Raw genomic sequence first — 26300 nt, forward strand, 5'->3', positions numbered from 1 at the left:
TGATGGATTGATAGGTGCAGCAAACCACCATGGCACATGTATACCTATGTAACAAACCTGCACGTCCTGCACATGTACCCTAGAACTTAAAGTAAAAAAAATTTTTAAAGCATATAAACCCACGTTTACAGCAGTATTATTCACAATAGCCATGAGGTGGAGGCATCCCAAGCATCTATTAATGGGTGAGTGGATAAGCAACACGGAGGCCTGGGTGCGGTGGCTCACACGTGTAATCCCAGCACTTTGGGAGGCTGAGGCCGGCAGATGATTCGAGCTCAGAAGTTCAAGATCAGCCTGGGCAATACAGCAAGACCCCATATTTACAAAACACTTTAAAAATTAGTGGTGGTATGCATGTGTAGTCCCAGTTACCCAGGAGGCTGAGGCAGGAAAATCGCTTTAGCCCAGGAGTTCTAGACTGCAGTGAGCTGATGGTCCCACTGCATTCCAGCCTGGAGAACAAAAGTAAGGCCCTGTCTCAAAATAAAACAAAAGCAAACAAAAAATAAAATTAAATGTGGTATATACATACTGTATAGTGGAATCTTTTTTCAGCTTTAAAAGGGAAGGAAATTCTGTCACAGGTTACAATATGGATGAAACTTCAGGACATTCTACTAAGCAAAATAAGCCAGTCGTAAAATGGCAAATACTATATGGTTCCACTTATATAAAGTACCTAGAGTAGTCGAATTCACAGAGACAGACAGGTGCCTAGTGGATGCCAGGACCTGGAATGGGTAGAGAGAATGGGGAGTTATCTAATGCGTATTAAAGATGGGAGGCGGTGATAGTTGCACCGTGATGTAACTGTGTGTAATACCATTGAACTCCAAACTTTAAAACGGTCAAGAGAGTAAGCTTTATATTATGTGTATTTTAGTGCCATTGTTTTAAATTCTTAAATGTAAAAGAAACACACACACACAGGCAACGTGCTGGATGTGAGTCACAGGCTGTAGCTCACCCTTAGCATAGGGACTTAAGAGCAACATAACAAACACCCCTAAAAAGTGGGTTGGGCATTGGGGTCCTAGGAGAAAAGAGGACTCAGAGGTGACTGAAGAAAATTCTAAGATTTCACCTGTCTATTTACTAGGCACCCACTCTGCAACCAATCATCATCCAGGGATAGACACAGAAATAAAGAGAGAAGCACCCTGGGCCTCATGACCCAACCCTAGCATCCCATGTGCGGCCATCCAGGGGGAGTCAACCTGGGCACATGTGCAGGAAAGCACTGGGGGCCCTGAGGTATTCCAGCCACTCGGGCACTCGCATGGCTCATACGTGGAGGTACGCCCTCCTTGGAGTGGTCAGTGATCTTGTCAGGGACAGACAAGTTCAATGACTACAAGGGTGAGTTTAATTATATGTTGTCACTGACTAGCAGTGGTTATGATGGTACAATTACACATGTAATTTATCAGCAAGATACTTGCATACATAATAAACCAAAAGCAAAACATTAAATTTCAGTGGAAGCTAAAAATATAAAACTGGGCCATGGTGCAAAACAGCCTCACTTGTGAGGGGGTGGAGGAGAAAAGACACAGGCCTTCCCTCCCTTTTAAGGGCTGGCTGTCCCCACCCACCCGCCGTGTATGACCACGTGGCATCCATCTCAGGAATGCGTTCTCCAAACACCAAGCAAATCCCAAACCCCCAGTGGTGTGTCAACAATGCTCCTTCACAAAGGAATGGGATGGGGAAACTGGCTTAGGAAACTCACCACCCTTTCTGATGTTTCCTGAACTTGCTAACCAAGGCCCCAAGGGATGCTGAAAAGACCACATGCCTGGCAACGTCTTGGGGCTCCTAGCTCTGGTACGAGACTGAGGGGAAAAGGCTATCTGAAAATGGCCTATACTTTCATTAATATCGAATAAAGAGAGAGAAAGGGGGAAAGACAATGGAAGAGAAGAAATAAAAATAATAGCAGTGCCATGCTTTTATTAAATGCCTACTTTGAACCAGGCAGTGTTTTAAGGGCATCACATAGTGCCATCTACCAGGCTGTCATGACTGTTGTTCCCAATTTACAGATGAGAAAACTGAAGTGCAAGTCCCCTGACACTGGGTCAGACAGCTACTGAATGGTGGAGCCAGGGTTCCACCCCAGGAAATCTGCTTCCAAAGCCTATACCTTTGCTACATGCTGCCAGATGTAGAGGTCATTTATCATTCTTTAGTACGTTCCCACTGATACTGCTATGATGTCCATGGCACGATAATTTAAAAATCAAGGGTGAGGTAACTTGGACCACTCTTATCACTGAGAATAAGTTTTTCAACAGATGGGTATATTGCACACACCATGCCAGAACTTGGGAACCCCACTCCCCAGAGCCTCAGCCTATCCCCTCAAGAGAGCTGACCTCATCAGGCTGAGCAGTGGCAAGTCCTACAGAGACCCATGTATGGCAAGTCTGAAGAGAACACATGAGAATCTCCAGAAGAACATGGAATACAGTGCAGATTGCAGAGGTCTGCCCCAGAGACGGACATCCAGTCATGTGGGCAGGAAGTCCTCTGAGCCTCATAAGTCCCTCATCCACATCCTACATTGAAAGAGAACATCTTCTCCTTCTTGACCTCCATGCCTTCAGTCCCAGTCATCTGTGTATGTGCCCTTGTGGACTTTTAAAGATGTTTTTATAACAGGGTGGTTTTCAGTTCACAGAGATTGTCTAGCACAGTCCTAGACATATTTTTTCTATTTTAAAAAACTAGACTAAAAGAAAATGTCTTGTTATAACTGATCATTAGATTTTGAAAATCAAAGTTTCAAAAAATGTTTGGGAGGCCAATGAGTGAAGACATGGTAAAAGTGAGATTTCATTTGGATCAATGAGCCCAATATTCTAAGGTACATGTTAGGGCTTGAAATAGAGACCCATCAATCTACCCATTCATCTATTCATCCATCCACCCATCCACTATCCATCCATCCATTTGTCCATCCATTCATCTACACACCCATCCATCCATCCATCTACCCATCATCCATCCACCCATTCATCCATCTACCCATCCATCCACTCATCCATTCACCCACCCATCCCTCCACCCATCTACCCACCCATCCATTCATCTATCCACCCATCCATCCATCTATCCATCCTCCATCAAAACACCCATCTATCCACCAACCCACCCATCCATCCACCCATCAATCCACGATCCATCCATCCATCCATCCATCCACTCATTCACCCACCCATCAATCCATCCATCCATCCACCCACCCACCCATCCATCCATCTACTCATCCATCCATTCATCCATCCATCCATCCATCCATCTACTCATTCACCCATCCATCCATTTACTCATCCATCCATACATCCACCCATTCACCCATCTACTCATTCATCCACCCACCCATTCAGCCACCCATCCATCCACCCATGTATTCATCTATCCACCCATCCATTCATCCATCTACCCATCTATCCATCCTCCATCAATACACCCATCTATTCACCACTCATCCCATCCATCCATCTATTCATCTATCCATCCATCCATTAATCTTATCAATTTATTTATGCATCTATACATCCACCCAGCCATCCACCCACCTACCCACCCACCCATCCACTCATCTATCCATCCATGTACTCATCCATCCATCCATCCCCCTACCCAGCCACCCAGCCACCCATCTAGCTATCCATCCACCCATCTATGCATCTATCCTTCCATCTACCCACCTATGTAACTATTTTTCCATCTATCCATCTAGTCATCAAAGCTTTAATGAGAAGCTATTGTGCATCAGGCATCATTTCAGGAAGTAAGAAAATTACAAGGAACAAAACACACAAGGCCCCTACCCTCACCACTCTTACATTGCAGTAGGAGAGACAGACCAGAAACCAGTAAAAGAGTAGGTCACTAAAATGCTCGCTGCACCAGACAACACAATGGATTACAAATCTTCCTAACACAAGAGTAAATCAGAGTCATTTCCTCATTTGCTGCTATCATCAAGGATCAGTTGTAAAAACAAACAAGGGTGTCTCATATGGAAATGTTAACAGTACAAAAATGTATTCCCGGTGGCAGAATTATCTAAGGGCAAATACTGTAGGCAGTATTTTTATGACAGAAGCTTTATTTCTCATTGTCTATATTCTTGATTTAAATATACACATGTATGTGGGTGCACATGTATCAAAATTCAAGTGTTTCAATATAAATTTTGTATTCAAAATACTTTTCCTGATTTCAGTTGATTGCATATTTCTAGCCAATGTTGTAGCAACACTTTTTGTTCCAAATGAAAAACAAGGATTTCTCTCTCCATGTCTCTCTCTCTCGTGTGTGTGTGTGTGTCTGTCTGTCTGTGTCTGTCTGTCTTTCTCTCTGTCTCTTTCTGTCTCTGTCTCTTTCTCTCTCTCTTTTTCTGTCTGTCTCTCCTATGCTCAACAATGTGTCTTACTCCTCCACCCTCTAGCCCTAAGGAGCTCAAATGCTCAAGATGCCTACCAAGCTGACTGGTACCAAGGGCAAAGCCTGTTTCTTCCCATTTATTTTCCTGTTGAAGGTCTCTGGGGCTGTGGGACCGCAGTGCCAGCTGAAGCCACATCACACAAAGGTGCTGAGATAGAAGGACAAACCTTCCCACTTTGATTTGAGTATGTAATTGTTTGAATACATCTCGCCCGCACTACAATAATGTCATCCTTGGTTGACACAGATTTTAAAGCCCTTTGAAAAGGTGGAATGTTATCAATCATGAGCGTGATTATAATGGGATTTAAGTGGAAGAAGCTAAGATTCAGGCCCTCGCTCGGGCCAGGCTCGTGACAGAGGAGGAGGGAGAGAGGAGGAAGAGGGCTATATTTCAGCCAAGAAAATGATGTTGTGTGCACTCTTCACCGGCACATCTTCTCTCCCAAAGCCGAAGACATCCAAAGAAGCACCATAGAACTCTGGCACTCCGGAACGAATTCCCCACATGCCAAAAATATCTGCTTGTGTTCCTACTACGTTAGACCAGTGGTTCTCCAACAGGGGCTGATCAGGGCCCCCAGGGGACATATGGTAATTTATGGAGCTATTTTAATTTCGCAATAGAGGATGTGTTGGGAGTGCGGTAGGGGGCACGTGCTACCAGCATCTAGTGGGCAGAGACCAGGGAAGTTGAGAAACGTTCTACAGTGCACAGGAGGGCTCTGCAACAAATCACTATCCAGCCCAAAATGTCAATAATGGCAAGTGTGAAAGACCCTGTGTCAGACCCAGAGAGGCTGGCCCACAGCTAGAGGAGCGGATAGGTCAGAGAGAGGCATTTCTGGGGAAGCAGCTTAAAGCTACTGCCACTGGCTTGGCTACACCTCCGATTCACCAGCAGACAGAGGCAAGTGACAGAGGGGAGGGAAAAACCAAATTACTTCCTCCTTTGCCTTTCGGTCTAAAACACACCTTCCTTATTACGCATCAGAAGGGACTGGAGACCTGACCATTATTTTTTCTTCTTCTTCTTCAAGGCAAAACAACCCAGGCCCAACAAAAACAAAATAATCTCTCTGACAGATCACTGGGACGGTTGGCACTCTCTCCTGACAAATCACAACAGGGCCTACAGATGTGGAATTCACCCATCAAGCCCAGTCACATGCCCAGGATTACTAAGGCAAAGAATTGTGAATTTCATTAAATATGTTAAAGGGGAAAAAATCAGCTTTGAAAAATAGTAATCCTGTCTTTCAACAAAAATATTATAGGAAGCTATGAATTTGGTAGATCGGAATAGGGTGTTGGTACATGTTTTACTAAGGTAATATAATGGTACACTATTATTAGATCACATTAATCATTACTGTGCCAACGGCACTGACAGCCCCACTGAAAAGGATTGAAAGGCCTGGTAATGGATATAAATTACCCATTGTGTGATAAAAGGATTTTTACTAAGAAGGTAAGAATAAAACAGCAAATTTCTAATATAACTGTTGTGTAAAAACCAAAATAAAAGTAATCCACGGTCAGGAATATCCACAAAATCAGAAGTAAGCACTTTTCCAGGAAGATAAAGTCACAATAAAAAATATATATACAGTACAATATAAAATTAATTTCTGAGTGCATAATTCTGCTATCAATTTCCCTGGTTTACGTAGTGACCTCTGAGACTCGTGGTCAGGAGACGGTGATCTTGGCTAATTACATCCGAGGGTGAGTTTACAGAGATATCAGGGGTAGCCTCAGATGAGGCCACTGAAGATATCAAATACACATGTCACCCTTTCTGTTGTATTTAAGTTTATATCAGCTCTCACGCTGACATAAACCCCATCCCGGAGTTCATGATCTGAAGTGTGATTGCAGTGACAAACTCAGAGCTGCTTTGGGACAGGCTTCGCCCAAGACTGGGCCAAGCCGCCGAGTCACCTCATTGGTGAGTGATGGGGAGCCTGACCACAGGTGGAGCTTGGATGAGGTCACTTGGCTTCAGCAGGAGCCCAACCAGCTCTCAGCCCTGGTTCCAGGCTGCTGGCTGGCAGACAGGACTCAGGGTGTCATGCAAGAGAGAAAGAAGTCACCCTTGCTGAGCTTTGCCTCATGGGGAAATCTGTCTGGAGACTAAAGAACATGTCTCCCATTGCCGGTTCACCCCACCCACAAAATATGGAACCCCTGCTACCTCCCAGACACCTGTGACTCTGGAAGTTTCTCCACAGCTCTGCACAGGGATCAGCAGCCCAGAGAAGGCAGGCTGCACTTCCCCACAAACTCACAAACAGACACCAGTTCAACAAACTACAAATCGATGGTCCTTACCAGGGAAGTCTTAAAGCAATGGGTCTCCCTCCTGGTTGAAGGATATTCTTAAAGCCGTGGTGGTCAGGAACTGCAAAAATAAGACCTGTTAGAAAACTGTAAATGTCACACATGTCGACTTCAGTAAGTCACATAAACAGCATTCATCCAAAGTAACAATTTGCTGGGTTAGTTGAGCGCCTAAAAACCTTGAATAGCCCCACTGCCCCAATTCTTTGAGCAATTTAAAAAATGGGAACTATGTGACCTTTGCTGCAATGAGCCAAATTTGCTCAGCTTGTTTTCAGTGGGAAATTGCCACCTGCACAAAAAGAAGGGGGGCGGAACTTCTAACCATATCTTATCTTCTCCATATGGGACAGAAGAAATAAGAGCTAAAATTATAAGGGTTCTCTCTTTCTCTCTCTCTTTCTCTCTCTCTTTCACATGCACACTATCTCTCTTCTTTAGAATTCTCAAAGTGAGAAAGTACCCAACAATCCTTGCTTTTTCCCTGATTTATGGAGCCCTCTACAGTAGACCAAAATCCCACCCAAATTTCAATTGGCCAAGCCTGTTGGGTAGCCAGGCAGTAGGCAATGGATACAGAATGGGAATCTGCGACTGACTGAGGCTCAGAGATGTTGTGTTTGGCATCAAAGTCCTCTTTCCTGAACCCAGACCAGGAAAACAGTGGCCAGTGAGATTTTCTACTTCTTCATTCTGTGTTATCACTGAAGTAATTCCCACGTGGGCGACCTCACCTCCTATGGCAGGCTCAGCAGTGATAAAGACCAAGAAGGTAAGCTGGGATGTTTATCTATGACAGCTGCAGAGCTGCTGGCTGGGGGGTAATCAAGGAAGCCCAGCCCAGCTCCCAGCTTGAGATCTCCATCCCACACCTCACTCAGCGCAATTCAGATTCTCATTTGTTTTGCCATGTCACGGAAGGAATGTTACCGGGCAAACATAAGTTCCCCTAATAAATTATATTTTACTGAACGTGAAGTTGTAAATTCTGATCACAGAAGCAGAATTTCACTATGGATTCAGGAAATCTGACTCTGCACATGGGAAGCCAGAAGACACATTTGGATGGCTGGTGGCAGGCCCAGCCCAAGAAGTTTGTACTGATGAACCACTGGCTTGCCACACTTCATCTAACTCCAAGGCTGATTTCTGGCCACCAAAAAGGTGTTTGCTGACTGCATGCTAGAAAAGTGTTTTCTCAACGTGCCACAGGGAAGCTGCTGTCTGTGAACACATTTCTACCTGTCTATCCTGAGACATCTCAACCATCTCTAACAGGGAAAGAAATTACATCCAGTGTCCTTCTGTCTGTCTCTCTTTCTCCCCTGAATCAGATGATCTTTTGCATTTTGGTGTTTTTTTTTTCCCTGTCACTCAAAATCTAAGGAGTGAGGAACAAATGTCCGATGCTACAGTTTCCAAGGTTCTGTCCTAGTGCTGAGCTGAACAGGTCCCCAGCACCCAGCTGGCTCTGAAAACACTTATTTGCTTTGCTCTAAGACCTCCTTATGTTTAGGCGGGGGGTTGCAGGAGATGGGAGACACACTCAGATTTTATATCTAGGCTCATGACTTGCAAAATTCTAGGACTATTCCCCAGGGGCCATTCACTTAGAAGCCCCATAAATTCCAATGACAGGAGAACACAGTGAGGCTTCATCAGGGGAAGTCCCACGCCAGTTTGTCCGGCTTCATGCCATTGATCAGAACACCGTCTCCTGCAGTTGGCACCGGGGCAGTGATGGGTACAAACGCCTCAGGTTCTATGCTCTAAATCACGAAAGGCCCCAGCTTAAGCCTCGTGGCTACACTGGGGGCTGGGCTCTCCGGATTGATAAGTGGGCCTTTGCAAGGGTGTCTGACCCACGTGGGCAAGGTTAGCCCAACACACCAGCAGGGCAGCTGACGAGTACAGCCTCGCCGGGACCTCAGGAAAAGAAATCAAGTTAGTTCCATCTGTGCCTTTCTGATCCAGTCTAAACAGGGGGAGGCTTCTGGTGTCTGATGTCGTTATAGTCACTGCGGGTCGGGGAAAGGTGACTGCATCCGACCACAGATGCTCTGGGGATGCAGGCTTGGGAGGAAGGGATGCACCAGCAGAGTAATTCTGTCTTCCCCAATGAAAGAAACAGCTCTTTTGGTGCAAATGAATGACTTGTATCTAGAGATAACACAGTCAGTGGCATAACTAGAAGCAGCCCTGGACATAAGGCCTCCCCTCGCCCTGCCCCCCCACACAACCCCAAGCTGAAGGGCCACCCAGGAGACCCTGCCCACGAGCCCAGTTTGGTGCAGCTCAGAGTAGGGCTGGGAGGGGTAAGATTGCAAAGGCAGCAAAAGCATGGTATAAACTCAGTGCGGGTTGGGTTGCCACTACCTCACCAAAATAAGGGAACCTCCAAAGGTGCTTTTCAGTGCTTAAAATTCCACCCACTGTACACTGATGGCTCCTGCTTCCCTCTTAAAGCACAGATAAGGCTCACACGCAGCCCTCCCCAGCAACATGGATGAGCTTAGGAGCCCTGTTCACTCAGTGGCTGGAGACTCCCTTCCCAGCACCAGGGCCTTGGGTAGGTCAGGGGCCAAGCAGGTCTGCCATGGGCTGCAGAAATCACCCATCGTGTGAAGGTCTCAGTCACCGGGACAAGAAGGACATCAAAGGCAGGGCACCAGGAGTGGGGCAAAGTTGGGCCAAGCCCTTAAGCAAGTGCAGACAGGGCCCTAGTGGCGACAGGGCTGGAGACCAGGGAGGGGCACAGAAGTGCAGCAGAGTGGATACAACTTCCAGAATGGGGAGCGAGAAGGTCGGCAGGGGCAGAAGAAGCCTGAATGTCCATTTCCTGCATGGACTGGGCTGGAGTAGAGCAGGGAGGCAGGGCGCTGGGGAGTGAGGAGGGAGAGAGGGAGGCTTCCTGCAGTCAGAGTCCCTCTGCAGAAGGAGAGGGGAGAGGAGGGGTGGAAAGTTCTGAGAGAGAGACTTCAAAGGGGTAATGGGAGCACAGGAAGATATGGGGGCCACCAATCAAGCGAGAAAGTGGGAGGTGGTGTGGCAGCTCTGACCCACCCTGGCAAACAGTGGGACCATCCCGAGCCCACACACCCCCATCCCTTGTGAATTCCACAGGCAAGGCAGAATGCACTGAGCAGCCCCGCCATGTTCACTCAATGAGCCCCAATGAACACAGACCTACCAGCCAGCCCTGCCAGGGGCCCCTCTGTCCACCAAAGCGGGAGGCCACATGGGCTCCCCACAGGGGATGGGGCACCCTCCTCCCTCCCACATTCTCCCAGAGCAGCCTACACAGGAGCTCTGAAGGAGCCAGAGAAACCCTCCCTGAGCAAGAGCCCAGCCTGCCCAACTCAGACCCAAGGACTCTGAGGGAGAAGGTGATTGGCAAGTCAAGAGGTGAGCAGAGATGTGCTACCCCCAGCATCACCAAGGCTCTGACACCAGCCTTGAGTTTAACACAGAGCGGTCCTCCAGGCCAGCAAGTTTCCTGCCTGTGGGCACTGCACGCCTGTCTCCACCCCTCACCATGACAACTTGGGGGCCATGAGAGCAGCCACGAACGTCACCATCACTGAGGGCACAACAAGCCCCAGGCACATGCAGAGGATGGTCCCGTACATGGGGAAAGGGTGGTGTCAGACTCTCCTCCTGGCCCCTTACCTCTGTCTGAGGGCCTGGGTGGATGGGAGGAAGGGGAGGAGGGAAGTTAAGGCAGAAAGATGGAAGGAGGACAGACAGGAGGATGGGAATGGAAGGATGGAAGGGGCCAGGCGTGGTGGCTCACACCTGTAATCCCAGCACTTTGGGAGGCCGAGGTGGGTGGATCATCTGAGGTCAGGTGTTCAAGACCATCCTGGCTAACACGGTGAAACCCCGTTTCTACTAAAAGCACAAAAAATTAGCTGGGCATGGTGGTGCGCGCCTATACTGCCTGTAATCCCAGCGACTCAGGAGGCTGAAGCAGGAGAATTGCTCGAGCTCAGGAGGCGGAGGTTGCAGTGAGCCGAGATCGAGCCATTGCACTCCAGCTTGGGCAACAAAAGAAAAAGTCCATCTAAAAAAAAAAAAAAAAAAAAAAAAAACGGAAGAATGGAAGGAAAGATGGAGGAGAGAGGGAGGACAGAAGGGCAGAAGGATAGACATGGATGGAAAAATGGAAGGGGGGTGGGAAAACAAAAAATAAAGAGAGGGTCCAAAGGTGGAAGAGAAGGCGAAAGAAAGGGGGAGGATGGACGGATGAAGGTGCAGACAGAAGGGTGGAGGCCAGGCGGATGGATGGAAGGACAGCTGCAAGGGCCACTTCGGTGGACCCCGCCTGGCCCACGTTTCATTCTCCCCTGCAGGAGGTGGAGTGTATTCCTGGGGAGACACAGGATGACCCCTCCCCCAACAGCAGGAGCAGGGGCTTTCTGCCAAGGTGTCTGAGTGAGTGGCAATTGGGAGCCAGACAAACTACTTTCCTTCCAGAAAAAGAGCTGGGCAAGGAGGATTTGGAGAGAAAGCCAGTCCTGCTCCTTCGGCCCTCAGGCCAGGGAAAGACATGGCTAAGAGCTCCAGAGGGGAAACAGCTGGATGCCCAGTTAGGTCTCCCCCAAGAAGACACCTGAGTGCAGTGGCTCCCAAGCAATGTTTTGGAACCCCCTCTACCGAGAGCAAGCTTTCCCCATCCCAAGATACACAGGGCCTCTTCTCCAATGCTATCCCCCTGGGTGGCGGCAACTTCCCTCCCATGGTTCTAAGAACTCCTCCCACTCTAGAGCTTGATATTCTTAAGTTCCACTAGCAACAATGACCCTACAAAAAAAAAAAAAAAAAAACGCAGCTCCTCCAAGCAGATCTGAAGTTTTGCTTCAAGCACTGAGTGGCTCTCTTCCTCAGAGAACCCCGTGGGCTGGACATGGCCCCAAATACCACAGCCATTGTTGCTGCAGGTTTCCAACAGGGGAGGGGTCCTGGGGAGGACAGCACCCGGGGAGAAGCCTCCGAGCATCAGCCACTCACGCAACCATTATCCATCCAGGGTCCCTGCAGGCAGGCTCTATTCTATTTCTGGAGATCCAGTGATAAACACCGTGTCCACCTGTGTGGAGCTCACGTTTCCCAGACAGGATTCAAATGAAAGACAAAAGTAAAATATGTCAGCAAGTAACAAGCTCTAGGGAGAGAAATAAAGCTGGAAGAAATGACAGTGACAATCAGAGAAGACCTCTCTAAGAAAGCGACATCTGGCAAGGGACCGGAATAAAGTATGAGAGCGAGCCCTGTGACAATGCAGGGAACACCAGTACAGGAAGAGCAAACAGCCAGTGCAAAGGCCCTGAGGTCGGACAGAGGCAGTGCATTCCAGGAGCACCGAGACATTCCCTGCAGCCTGGGTATGGAGAGTGAGCGGTAGAATGGATGAAGACAGGCTTGTCAGAATCCACATACCTAGTCGGGAAGGATTTTATCCTGAGCCACTGGTGGATGTGGGGCACAGGAAAACATAATCTGATTTGCACTATATGCCTGCTATGGAAGGAACAGACAAGATCGGGGGAAGAGAGGAGGCAGGGGGACCCGCAGGGGAGGCTGCTGCAGGTGTGCACGTAAGCAAAGATCTGGAGAGAGAGCAGTGGCAGGCAGATCCAGGATGTGTTCTATGACAGAGGTGAGACCTGCCAGGTAGAACACCAAGAGCGCAGAGTCAGCCATGCCACCCTGGCCCAGGCACCTGAGGGCACAGGGAACCAGCTCCCAAACCAGCCTCAGCCCAAGACCCAGGTACATACACCAAAAGGTTCTGATGCTCTGACATCTTGGGGTCTTGCTGGTCCCAGGACTGCCCTGACCAAAGCTAGCCCATTTCTAGAGTTGGTAAATGACTCCCAGGGAGCTCTTTTCATATATAAAACAGCCAGTCCAAACCACACCATCAACATCTCCTTTACTGCACTCTCACAGGGCCCCCCACTTGGGGCCTCTATCCTCCTGCTCTAATCACCCATGGCCAGAAACCAGACAACTAGAAGCAAGCCCCAAGGCCCAGGTCTGTGGGAACTACTCACACGAGCCAGTTCAAACCCTCCCAACCCTGCCTTGCCTTGCCTTTCCCTCGGAAGCCACAATAAAGGCTCTTGTCGATCTTCTCCCCTGTCACCCTCTGCCTCCCAGGAACCCTGGTGCTTCGCCACGTGGCCTCCACGTGGCATGCATGTCCTCCACTTGGGAGCTGTGAGTAACAAACTGCCCCTTCAATCACAGTTGTCTCCTGCTCTGTTGGCCGTGCTATACCTAAATATTAATAAAACCTACATTTCAAAACATCAGGTCCCAAGTCACCAGCACGAATCCTTCGTAGGAGAGGATGGGGCCCAGAGACAGTGTGAGCTGGGTTCTGCTGAAGACAGCACCGCCCACAAGGTACTTCCTGTCAGGGTCACGTTGGAGCCACCACCCTCCTCCCAGAGGGCATGACATGGCCACTGAAAATGGTCATCCTCTGCTAACTGCTGCCAGAGAGGTGCCTGAGCTGTTACTCAACAGCCACAAAGTGTCTCAAAGAGGAGGACATGGAACTTGGCAAGGTCTTTCTCAAAACGCATCAGCCCGCTCCACAGGGTCTCACAACGGACACGCTGCCCTCAGCCCTCCATGCACAGGCGCTAGCACCCGTGTGAGTGTGTGCGTGGGCATGTGTGTGCACATGTGAGTGTTCTCACGCATGTTGGAAGTGGGCAGCAGTTGCCACCCTGACGCAGAGCCCAGTATCCTACTATGCGGCTGAAATATTATAACACAGAGTGCGTAGGGCTGCCCAGACATGCTTCCAAAGGATGCCTCTTCTTTCATTTTAAAACAAAGGTAACTTTGATGGAGAAGCTATTTGATACCTGTTCGATCTAAATGCTTTCAGGATACACAGACATCAGACGCTCACAGAAACCTGAGACCCTATGATATCGGACCAGGCTCAGGGATGATAAAAGAGGAGTGGAGAGGCTTCCTCTCATCAGCTCGCCTGGCCCCGTGCATGTATTTTTACATGCTTTAGCATGAAAAAAAAAGCCAAGATGCTCAGAGCCAATCAAATTACACTCCTGTCTCTTTAATAAACAAATCCATGTGCACATCAACAGTGTTGAAAATTCAATTTAAACTCTTTGTCTGTTGCCGCTTACTCTAAAGATGGTCTTTCTTAAACAACAGAACACCAAGGAGTCGTTAGTGCTCTCTCTTCATTACTTCAAAAAACCAATCATTAGACACCAGAGTATATACGTAATTAGAAAATCACTTCCTTTGCAATCCAAGCTAAGTAGTTTACATACTGTAATTACAGGGACAAAATCAATTTTTAATCATTTCCCTGATTGGGCTCATCAGCTCTGTGGGAACATTGTAACCTGCTTGTTGTGCAAAAGCAACATCTGGGCTAAAACAATTACCCTTTGTTTGCTACAATATTCCTTAAATCTTTTTGCTTGCATAAAAAAAAAAAGAAAAAAAAAAAACAAAAAAAAAAAAAAAAAAAAAAAAAAAAAGAAAGAAAAGAAAAAAGCTCCTGAAAGATTGGATATATAATGTAAAAAAAAAAACGAAAACAGGAAGACGAGATATTTGGATGTCTTTTTGTCCTTGATCAACATATATCCGAAAGTTCTCCTCGTGACGTGAGCTCAATGTTCCCCGGAATTTACGGTTTAACAGTACACATCCAAGGAATGTATTTTTTCAGTGAGATAAAAGTATCTGATTGTTTTAAAGATCCATTCAGCTGCTTAATTGTTCCATAGCTAACACATGGTATTCAAACAACCCACACATTACAAAAGCTCATCTGGGTAATCACGGGCAACTATTATGGCGATGGTTTACACTTTTCTAATACAAATGAATGGATTTTATCAAAATTTAAAAAAAACTAAAAAGCTGAGTATGTGTGAAAAATAGTTGGTATGAATTGGCAAGGCAGGGCTGAGCATTTTGTTCTCTTAATAGGAAATGACCTCATTTACACTGGAGTAATAATTAGTACTGCTTCACTGACAGTTAAGAAAAAAAACTTTCCCAGTATAATAAGGCAGCATCTCCTTTGTTAGGAGATCTACATTGATTATTAACCCTTGCCAAGAAATTCCAAGTTTAACTCTCCATTCCACTGGGCTCATGCTTGCTGGCAAAAGATAAAAATCGCTGTATTGGAAACCGCCACCTCTCACCAGATTTCCAAAGTTTTGCATCTGAGCTTTTAAGTGACAATCTGAAACACTTGGTGTCCCCTTTGAAGAAACATAGAAAGCCCCCACCACCCCACCCCACAGGCACCGAGAGCCCCAGTCGGCTCCCTGCACTCCCCCGGTGGCCCTGGTCCTCCCCATCCTTTTGAAGTTTATTGGCTTTGATTATTGCTTGCAAGTCCCCAAACCTACAATTAATTCATAGTCAAAACAGCCCTGAGAAGGAAGAAAGGAGAGAGGGAAAGTGAAGGGAGAGGGGACATATTCTTGCTGGTGATTCAGCGGAGGCTGATGGTGCAAGAGATAGCAACACTTGGGCCAATAAAGAAATGTATTCCAGGAAACAGCCGGAATTTATTTACACACACACACACACACACACACACACACTCCTTCTGAGGGCTTTGTTCATTGACCAACCATTCTTGAATTCAATAAGAGTGACAACTAGCATTTACCATGTGCCACCCAGAGTTCCAAGCATTGACACGAAGTTTCATTTCATCCTCACATCAATCCTATGAGGCAGGTATTATCATTTATTGATGAGAAACTGAGGCACTAGCCCCCAAGTTCTGTGTATAAGGTTAAGAGCTCAGGAGACAGGGCGTGAGTCTAAGCAGGCTGATTCCATGACCGATGCTATGAGATACTCCCACATACTGTGCCCCAATGCAGGGCAACAGCATCTCTTCCCTACAGCCTCAGAGAGCCTCATCTCCAGGGCAGTCAAGTCTGCCTGATGCCCATTAGTCAGACACATCCAGCGCCCCCCATGGCCATGCCCTCAGGGGCACGCACAGAGTTTGGCAACGCTCTGCAGGTGGATTCCTACTCCCCAGCCCAAGGTGGGTGGTTTTGGCCCAGGACAAGGTGAGGAAGGAAAACTCACCCTGCAAGTCAGTGTTCTTAGGGTAAGAAGTGCAAACTAGATGGAGGCATTTTCTACAAGGCCAGGGAGCACCGGTATCAAGCTGCCATGCTGGTAGATTTCCAGAGCCTAACCATGCCCAGGATGGAGTCCCCCAGCTCCCTCAGAGGCCATGTTCTCCAATAGCCAGAGCCTGGGAGGCTCTCACTGAACCTCGCTCTACCCAATGTCTTTGCCCTGGATCTCACCCCATTCACAAGGATAAAGACCCCACTCAACTCAAGACTCGACAGGACAGCAAATCTAAGACAATTCTGACTCCCAGAGATGGAATGATGCAAACAGGGGGAAAATCCAGAACATTATAAATGTTCTCTAATAGACTGTATCACCACATGAATACAACATACGTATGGCTTTACAGAAAGTACTCTGTAGCATCGTCAAATCCCAAGATAGCCATGAAGTAACGCATCTTGAAGAAGAGATGTATTATAACTGGAAACTTGTGTACTAGTGTGCTATTTTCTGTTCCACCTGTGCTACTGCAGGTAATGCTGCTTGCTATGCTGATATTCTGCTTGACAAATATCACCCAAATGTTCAGACATCTATCAAGTATCATGCTGATTACCTGGGTGACAAAATGGTCTATACACCAAACCTCTGTGACACACAACTTACCCATGTAACAAGCCAGCCCATGTACCCCCTTGAACTTAAAAGTTGGAAAGAAAAAAAGATATATTCTGCCATCACATAGATATGCACTGTCAAAGCTGGTAGCCACTGGCCACACGTGGCAACCGAGCCTTTGAAATGTGGCCAGTCCAAATTGAGATGTGCTGTGAATGTAAAATACAAATTGCATTTGGAAGAATGGAAAATGTCTCATTAATATTCTTTATACTTTTTATGTGTTGAAATGATAATATTGTGGATACACTGAATTAAACAAAATATAATGTGGCTATTAGAAAATTCAGGAATGCATGCATGACTGGCATTTGTGGTTTGCATTATATTTGCATTGTGCAGTGTGGATTCTGAGCTTAGAGAAAAAAAAAATCAGGCATTTGACAGTCAAATTTTAATACCAAACATTCTCTTGTTTTCTGAAGCAGGTTTTTAGAGAACATGTATTGTCATCAATATCACTTGAAACATTGGTCCCACTGATCTTCTCTGAAGTCGAAATAAAGTTATACCACTTCTAACTGAACCATCTTGGGATCTCCTTTTCGGGTGTGCCTTGTTGTTTCATCTCATTTACTTTTTACTTTTTACAATTGGTTACTCAAGTTATATGTGCTCATTTGTAGAAAATCTGGCATATACAAGATACTGGAAAGAGGAAAACAATAATCCATAATTCTATTAACTGACATAATGGCTGTTGATATTTTGGTGCATTTCTTTCCACTCTTGCACATACATGCATGCATATGTGTTAGTGAACATGTGTACACGTATATGTGTGAATTCATAAACATAGTTAAGAACATACTTCATCTGTGTCTTTGACTTCAAATTTCTCAAAACCCCAGGTTTCAAATGCAAATAGATGCTGCTTGGTCACATAAAAATATAAGCCACTGGCTAAGGTAGCTTAGTTTCCACAGGTGTTAAGAAGAGAAACAGTTAAGGGAATGAAAAGACAAGCTACACATTGGAGAAAGTCTTTGCAAAGCATATATCTGTTAAAGGACCGGTATCTGAAATATGCAAAGAACTCTTAAAACTCAACAATAGGAAACAAACAGCCCAATTTAAAAATGGGCAAAAGACCTGAACAGACATTTCTCTAAAGAAGATATAAAGATAGCAAACAAGCAGATGAAAAGATGCTCAACATCCTATGTCACCAGGGACTTGCAAATTCAAACAAAAATGAAATACCACTGCACCCCTATCACAACAGCTAAATTTCAAAACACTGACAACATCAAAGTCTGAGGGGGACACGGAGCAGCAGGAACTCTCATTCACTGCTAGGGGGAAGCCACATGGGAATGCAGTTTGGCAGTCTCTTACAATGCTAAATACTGTCTTATCAAGCAATCCAGCAATCACACTCCTTGATATTTACACAAATGATTTGAAACTTAGGTACACACACACACACACACACACACACACAATCTGCATGGCTGGGTACAGTGGCTCATGCCTATAATCCCAGCACTTTGGAAAGAGGATCACTTGAGCCTAGGAGTTTAAGACCAGTCTGGGCAACATAGTGAGACCCTATCTCTACAAAAAATTAAAAAATTGGCCAGGTGTGGTGGTGCACACCTGAAGTCAGGAGGCCAAGGAGGGAGGATTGCTTGAGCCTGGGAGATCAAGGCTGCAGTGAGCTATGATTGCACTGCTGCGCTCCAGCCTGGGCAATAAAGCAAGATCCTGTCTCTTAAAAAGTAAAAAATAATTTTAAAGAAAACTGCATATGAATGTTTATAGCGGAATGTTTATTGAATTTTATTATGAATAACACAATTGCTCAAACTTGGAAGCAACCAAGATGTCTTTTAAGAGGTAAATAGCTTCATTGTGGTACATCCACATAACGGAATATCATTTAGCAAGAAAAAGAAATGAGCTATCTAACCATGAAAAGACATGAAGAAAATTTAAAATGCATATTTTTAAGTGAAAGAACCCAATGTCAAAAGACTACATGCCATGAATCCAAATACAGGACATTCTCGGAAAGGCTAAACAACGGAGATGGGAAAAAGACCAGTGGTTGCCCGGGGTTCAGGGGAAGATGGAGCAGAGCTCAGAGGATGTTTAGGGCTATGAAACTATTCTGTATGATACTGTAATGATGGATACAAATCAACATACAGTTGTGAGAACCCATAAAACGTCCAACGCGAACAGCGAGCATGAATATAAACTAAGAGCTTCCATTAATAATAATGTATCAATAATGCTTCCTATAACAAAAGCACCACACTAACACTAACTTAACAGCAGAGGAAAGTCGGAAATCACTAAAATGTCTTTTGATGGGGAGGGAGCAAGAGATGCATGGGAACTCTGTACTTTCTACTCAATTTTATTGGATACTTAAAACTGCTCAAAAAATAGTCTAAAAAGTTCCGGGATAGGAACTTCACCTATCTATTAATTTACAAAGAAAAAAAGAGGAAAAAGGCAAGAACAGCTTTGAGGAAGTCCGATGAACCCCTCTTCCCTAGCTGGAATATTTCCACTTCTGCAAATCAGGAAATCTCTCCAGTGCTTAGAGAATTGGGATCCTTCAGAATCCTTCTGGCCACCACGTCTCTGATGAGCTGATGTCCAAAAAATCCCAGAGAGGCTGCTTGGGCAGCTCTTCCAGAAGTTCTCTTGGCATTCAACGGCACAGATCCCAAAGGCTGGAGACCTCATTCAGTCAGTTTCTTACTTCTGTGCAGGGGCTGTTGTTATGATGTTGTTTTAACTCACAAAATACACAAACTTGTGTCTCTGGAGGAGAGCCTCGGTCAGCCAGGCCTACAACCCCATCCTGGGGTCTGCCTCCGGGGGCAGAGAGGGCAAGGAGCTCTCCCAACCATTTCCACCCCACAAGGTGGTTACTCTCACAAGTGGAGACCCTCACTTCTTTAGTCTCCAAGACAGAAACTCAGATCCTTCCAAAAATGCTGTTAAGTATGAGATACCAGAGAGGAGTGTGAAAATGGACACAAGCCACCTCCCCAGCCAGAAACCAGCAGGAATTTGGAGGGTGCTGGGAACGTGGTGAGAGAATGGTGGAGTTTTCCTCATTTCTCTATCTGGGCAGAGGGTGTGATCAAAACACAGCTATCCTGGTGAACTTTACCTTTAAATCCATATCAGCTGTAGCTCCTGCTACTGGTTATTCCAGCGAAGGGCTGAGAAAAGTCAAGGGCAGATGAATTTGGAGGTCACATAAAATACTTCACACTGTTTTCCCGTGATTATATAGCAACGAGAAGAAATAGTAACTACCAAAACGATAGGTCCCTCAAGCATCTCTCATGGTTTAGCAAAAAAAAAAAAAAAGGAAAAAAAGAAAAGAAAAAAAACAGGGAGAGCTTCCAGAAGCATGTTCTCTGTAGGCAGTGCTCACTACAGAGTGTACAAACACAGGGCACAGAAAGACCCCCAGGAAGCCAGGCCTTTCCTCTCCTGGCATGTGGAGCAGCTGCTGACAGTCCCCTTTTGCCTATTGCATGGTAAAGTTCCTATCCCAGAAAATTCCAACCTAACCATTCACAGAAAAAGCTGTCTGTTCCCTCTTGTCTCCCAAGCCTTTCCATTTTGGAAAAGATTTTCTAAACATTCTTAGAAAGAGTGCATTCTCTCTCCTCTGCCCACAGGTAACAAGGGGATGGCAGATGTTTCAGAAATGGCACATTATATTAAAAAAAAAATCCAATGTCACTAAAACCAGAACAAAAAATGTTTTATACATTAACAAACATTGTAATGAATTTGCACAACCTTAACCGACTGTATACCCAGCATAATGGAATGGTCTCCAGCCTTTCAAAGAAAAAATTACGTATGCTAGCACATAGCTTTAGAAAAGCATTGTTCTTTAAAAAAAAACAAAAACAAAAAAAACCTGCATTTTTCCCAGCTACCATGTAATTTGTGAGATGCATTTTTAAATGTTCTGCAGCAGCAGCGGGCTTCATCAGTCAGATGATACCGATAGATAATTCACCAAACCGTCACATGATCTTCCATCACTCTAAAAGACGCGAATATATTGCCACAAGCTTTGGGAATAATGGGTGCACCTGTTTACGGTGTCACCTCTGTTTGCTAATTGTCTCCTTGAGCTACATTTTACTTCTAATGCATTTATTTTTGACAGGCAGTGTCTATTTAGAAATCACATTACTTCAAGTGCAATTGTTCTTTTGTCTATCAAGTAAATGAAGTGTTGTTATACAGATTTCAGGTTCTGATTAGCAAAGTATCAGAGCCCCAAAAAGGTCAATCAGTTATTTACCTGAGGTAATAGAAGGATGACAGACATCTTGAATATACTTCAGTTCATGCTATAGGCCATAGCATCATAATTACTCAACTCAGCTTAACTTCAATATATATTCCAGGGGTTGGCAGGCTAAAAAGGTGTACTCTGGGAACGTGGCTAGAGATCTGCATCCACGAAGAATTGTAGGTAGGTGGGTCTTATGTTTTCACACATAGTTGTCACCAAATCAAACACATAGGCCCTGGAAATGCCACCAATGGTGGTCCAATGAGTCAGGGAGGCGGGTGGGGGGGAGAGGGGAGGGATGTGCACCTATCTGATGACTTGGATGAATCCTCCTTAAAAATAGGTATTTTTAAATGATTTTTCAAATCATGTTTCTCTCCAATTCTGATTGGATGAGTTAGTTCAGAGGGATATAAAGGTGATCACAACCAAAGCAAAAACCCAACAACTGTGAAAAACTAAACAGTGCTGTCCCTGAAAACTGGAACCAGCTAGAAGCGGGACTGCCCTTGGCTTCTGTTCGGGTGCCACATGGCGGCCAGCTGCCTCCGAGAATGGCAGTGTGAACGCTGCACCCACAGACACTGGGCTGTGGCATCTCCATTTGCACAAGCAGAGGCTGGGGACGAACCTAGCACAAACGCAGGCCAGGAGCCGAATTTACACAGGCATGAACACACTCAGGTTTAACAACCAGAAAATATTCATAGTTTGAGGGAGAACGTCACCTGAACACCAACGTACTTCCTAGTGTTCAGACCCAAATGTTGCAATCTCAAGTACCCTCAAATTATTCCTATAGATAATCCACCTGACTTACCGCCTCAAAAGCCACCCCGACCACGAATCATAAAGACAGTTCTATATTTAGGAATCACTTGTCTCTTAAGTGGATCATCTACAGTGTCTTTTTGCATTCCTCCTGATCTCTCCATCCACAAATTGTAAGATTCTCTCCCGCTCCCTGCCTGTGGGTAACTCTCCCTCCACATCCCACACCATGAAATTATCCCTGGTGCAAATTCCAGTTGAGCACCAGCCCAGTGACCACTGTCTCCACCAAGCCATGCTCACCCCAAGCCTTTCACTGAGTCCTCATGCTCAATCTGCTCCTCTCTGGACACCCACCTCTGATACACGTGTGTGCAGGGTGGCCTCCCCAGGCAGGTGGCAGGGCTCCTGTGGAGTGCCAGGGATCACCGCTACTCAACACACTCGCCAAAAGAAAGATACACAGAAAGCCACGCTTGCCTTAAGTCACATTCTAAATTGGCTCCCTGGAGCCTTCCCCTATCTTGTTCACTAAAGACCGCCAGTGTTTCCTCAGTGTTTAGCATATGCTATGTAACCTGAGCGGGACTCACATTGTATCACTAGTTGTTTTTCCAAAGTGTTTTCCCATCAGGACCATAATTATATGCAAACTACTTGACTTAGAACCATGCGCAAACAAGTTTTCCACGTTCACTAAGATTATTCCACTACCTAAAAGCAAGAAAAGGGGAAGACACATGGATCCTTTCTTGGGGACCCTAAAGCCAGTGAGATTGGGGAGTTCCGGCTTACAGAAGCTCAGACCATGCTTAAGAAGCAAAACCCCTCCGACATCTTCCACTGAAGCGGCGAGGAATGTCCGCTCCATTCTGCAATTTATTTCAACTCTTAAGTACTCTAATCACGGGAAGTACTTTTTGCTTTTTAAACAGCCTGCTTGTTTTTACAGGTCAAGAGCATAAATAAAACAGTCAAGTTGAAAACTTGGAAAGCTCATTTGTAGAAGAAGGAAGTAGTTACAGATCGCCCATTTATTCAGATACCAGGTAGTTCTCAGGAGGTAGCTTTGCCCTATATAAACGTCAGGGCTCTAGACAGCCAGCACTCCCGGGGAGGGTCAAGAAGTACCCTATTGTCTTGTCTTGAGGGAATGTCTTTTGGGGAAAGAATGGGGAGTTGTCAAAACCACACCAGGACTAAACCCTCATATATGTAAAGTTTTAATTCTAATTAACATCCGAGCCAAATATTAAATAGTGATGGGATGAGAGGTGGACTATTAGCACTGACCACAGATGCACGGCTGAGCTCTGATTTGGTGGTCCTGCAATAGTAAGAATCCTGAAATTTACTAACGATGAAATGTACCCATGTCACCACTAAAGTGGGTCCTGATGAGTGAAATTAAGTGTCTACCAATTACAATGAAGGATCTAAACACTAGTAGATCATTTCTCCATTGCAAAGGATCTCCGGAAAATGAGAAGCCCTGAAGTCCATATATTTAATAAGGTTAATATCTTTGGCTGGAGGGAAGGATGAGAGGGGGAGAGAAAGGGAGGGAGGTGGGGGGAGGAAGATGGAAGAAAAGAAAATCGCTATCCATTTTTTCCATACGAGAAATCATATAGGTGTGCCTCCTGCCAGGAACAGAGATCATAAACAAATAAGCTGTATTCATTTGTGGATATCTCTCTCTCTCTCTCTCTCTCTCTCTCTCTCTCTCACACACACACACACACACACACACACACACACACTCAATTGCTGATAGGCTGAAGAAGAAAGCGAGACTCACAAAGCACTGTGAAGACTCACTATCAGTACTAGGGTCATTAGAGCAGAGAGAAAGAACTAGAGTAAGAAAGAGTCCAACAGAGGAAAAAATCGCTGGGACAGCTTCAAGAACTGGTGGTACTCCCTGTGTCTGAAGGCAGACAGGGAGTCGGGAGATGCCTGGAACCGCACCCACAGAGGACAGGACGGGGTGTGCTATGAACAGCAGAGGCTAACGCCAGAGAAGGAGTTGGCCCCTGACTCCCACGATGCCAGGCAAGAGATGCAAAGATGGACAGGGCTGGTGGCAGCTCAACACCACAATAAGCCACCAGACCACATTTTGACTGCTACCTTCGCTCTATTTTTCCTTTTTTCTGCGTGTGCTAGAAGAGTACCCCTCCCTTTTCTTTTTATCAAACATTCCTAATGTCGTGATAAAATGAGGAAGAATGAAAGATTATTATAAAACAGGACTTTTATGGCTAGTGTCTATGGAATAGTCACATTGTTACATATATTTTCTCTAAGTAATCAGGAATGTATTGGTATTTTGAAATTATGTATCTCTAATAACACAAAAGTACTTAAGAACAGAAATAGACAGTAATGGAAAATGCAGTCAACTGTTGACAACATATAGAATTTCTGAAAATAATTTGCAGAGAACAGCACAGCAGATGAGTCAAAATTTTCACAAAAATATTTCTTGCCTCCGATAGTCCAATGTAATTCATTTTCTATCTCTGTTCATTAATCATTGTTAAAATTAGTGATCCATTTCTTCCACTCTGCCATCTGCACTCAGCTTCGTAACAAACATGACACCTTCCTGCATAATAAAACCTGACAACTACTAGGATGCATTTCCAAATAGCTTTCTGCATATTTGCACCTCTATAACAGATTCCGTTGTCAGACAAAAGTGGATTATTTAACCAGAGTTCTTTCTTTATCAATTCTGAACACAGATGTGTGTGAGTGCGTGTGTGTGTGTTAAAATATGATCGAGAAAAAAATCCGTTAATTTTAATTAAAATGCATTCTTCCTGCCTTAAGTAGAAGGTATTTTAAATCCAAGTTCTGCCAGCCAATATCACCCACCAGAAGCACAGTTGGGAGTATTATGCTTGATATATGAAGTTTACGTAAATAATTCGTGGCTTCATCTTGTAAACTTTTCTAATAAAAATGATCTTGACATTCCAACCTCCTTAAAAAAGTTTTCATTTTAATATCCTGCTCTATTTTGTTTTTCAGTCTTTGATCACAGAATTTCAAATAAATATTTTTAGGGAAAGACAAAACAATCAAGGAGCCGAGAGATACAGACGAGAACACCGATGAATAATTAAACACATGCCAACCGTTCCCTTGGGGAAGCCACCACTGGGCCCAAACCACAGGGAAGAATTCTTGGTCTTTCTGGATGACAGGCCACATGGTGCCAATCATTCTGACCGTGATGGGGATGGAGATGAGAAGCTACCTTGACTGGGCGGTGGCTCACACCTGCAATCCCAGCACCTTAGGAGGCTGATGTGGGAGGACCACTAGAGCCCAGGCGTTCAAGACCAACCTGGGCAACATAGCAAGACCCTGTCTCAACAAAAAATTTAAAACTTAGCCAGGCATAGTGGCTCGTAGCTGTAGTCTCAGTTACTCAGGAGGCTGAGATGGGAGGATCGCTTGAGCCAACAAGTTCAAGGCTGTAGTGAGCTGTGAGTATGCCCAGCCTGGGCAACAGAGCAAGACCCTGTCTCTAAAAACATTTAGCCAGCCATGTTGGTATGTGCCTGTAGTTCTAGCTACATGGGAGGCTGAGGCAAGAGGATCTCATGAGCCTAGGAGATTAAGGCTACAGTGAACCATGATCGCACCATTGTACTCCAGCCTGGATGACAGACCAAGGCCCTATCTCTCAAAAAATAAGAAAAAAAAAATCGGGACCTTCTTCTTACCCTTTAGCAGAGCAGTCTCTCGGGATGAAAATCTACAAGCGCTGAAGAAAAGAGTGCCCACTTGATTGGCAGGGCAGACCCGTGTCCCTACGACCACCCTGGACTGAGTGGGAGATGACAAGGTGACACCAGCTGAAACCATGATGAAAAAGGGCAGCTTGTATAACTCCACTATCCTGCCCAGTCCCAGCCTGTCTCGCCTCGCTGCCCTTTCCTCTAAATACAGCAAGCCCTGAGCAGAGACCACACGCCATTCAGCCCCTTCCTGAGTGCATCTCCCCAGTGCCTGCCCAGCTCTACACAGAGGGAAGCGCAGGTGGACAAGGTGCCTCGAATACACTCAGCCCTTAAGGAGTGTGCCACACAGTAGGACAGACAGGAGACGTGCAGATGTCTCTAAACCAGGATGGAGTGACAGATGCTCTGACGAAGAGAGACCTGTAGAAGGAAAACTCCCTCCTGACCTTCAGGAGTGGGAGGCTGGAGGGACACATGGGGGAAGGTGCAGAAACCAGGCAGCGTCTACGCTGATCAAGACATCAACCAGCAAAGTTGAAAAGGGCTGGGCTCCTGGCTGCAGCAAAGGCTGGCAGAGCATTTGGGAAATGATTGGGCTGGACCAAGGGACTGAAGACACGATCCGGGCTGGAGCTACCGTTCCCCTGTCTTCAAGGGACATGAAGTCGGGGGCACAAGAGGGAGACTGAAGAGTTAGCACATCCAACAAATCACTTGCAAAGTCAAAGGCCGCAGCTCGTGGAAGGCAGAGCTCTGTAACAAACTGCACTTTCTTTGAAATTAAACAAATGGCTGCTAGATCAGTGGTGGCCAGTGAATCTCAATCTCTCTCTCTCTCTCTCTTTCTCTCTCTCTCTCTCTCACACACACACACACACACACAC

The 26300-nt window shown here is 45.7% G+C and overlaps 1 protein-coding gene across 7 annotated transcripts in view; it reads right to left on the reverse strand.

Moving 5' to 3' along the window:
* ZNF536 (zinc finger protein 536) overlaps positions 1–26300 on the reverse strand; it is a 485174-nt gene that overhangs the window by 417667 nt on the left and 41207 nt on the right. For all 7 annotated transcript variants that reach the window (XM_017499880.2, XM_017499878.2, XM_037728303.1 and 4 more), the window contains exon 2: positions 6796–6865. The gene's annotated coding sequence lies outside the window, so the exon portion shown is untranslated. The remainder of the gene's footprint in view (positions 1–6795; positions 6866–26300) is intronic.

Source organism: Cebus imitator, unplaced genomic scaffold (assembly GCF_001604975.1).
Source record: "Cebus imitator isolate Cc_AM_T3 unplaced genomic scaffold, Cebus_imitator-1.0 Scaffold261, whole genome shotgun sequence".
In the NCBI taxonomy this organism is placed as follows: domain Eukaryota; kingdom Metazoa; phylum Chordata; class Mammalia; order Primates; family Cebidae; genus Cebus; species Cebus imitator.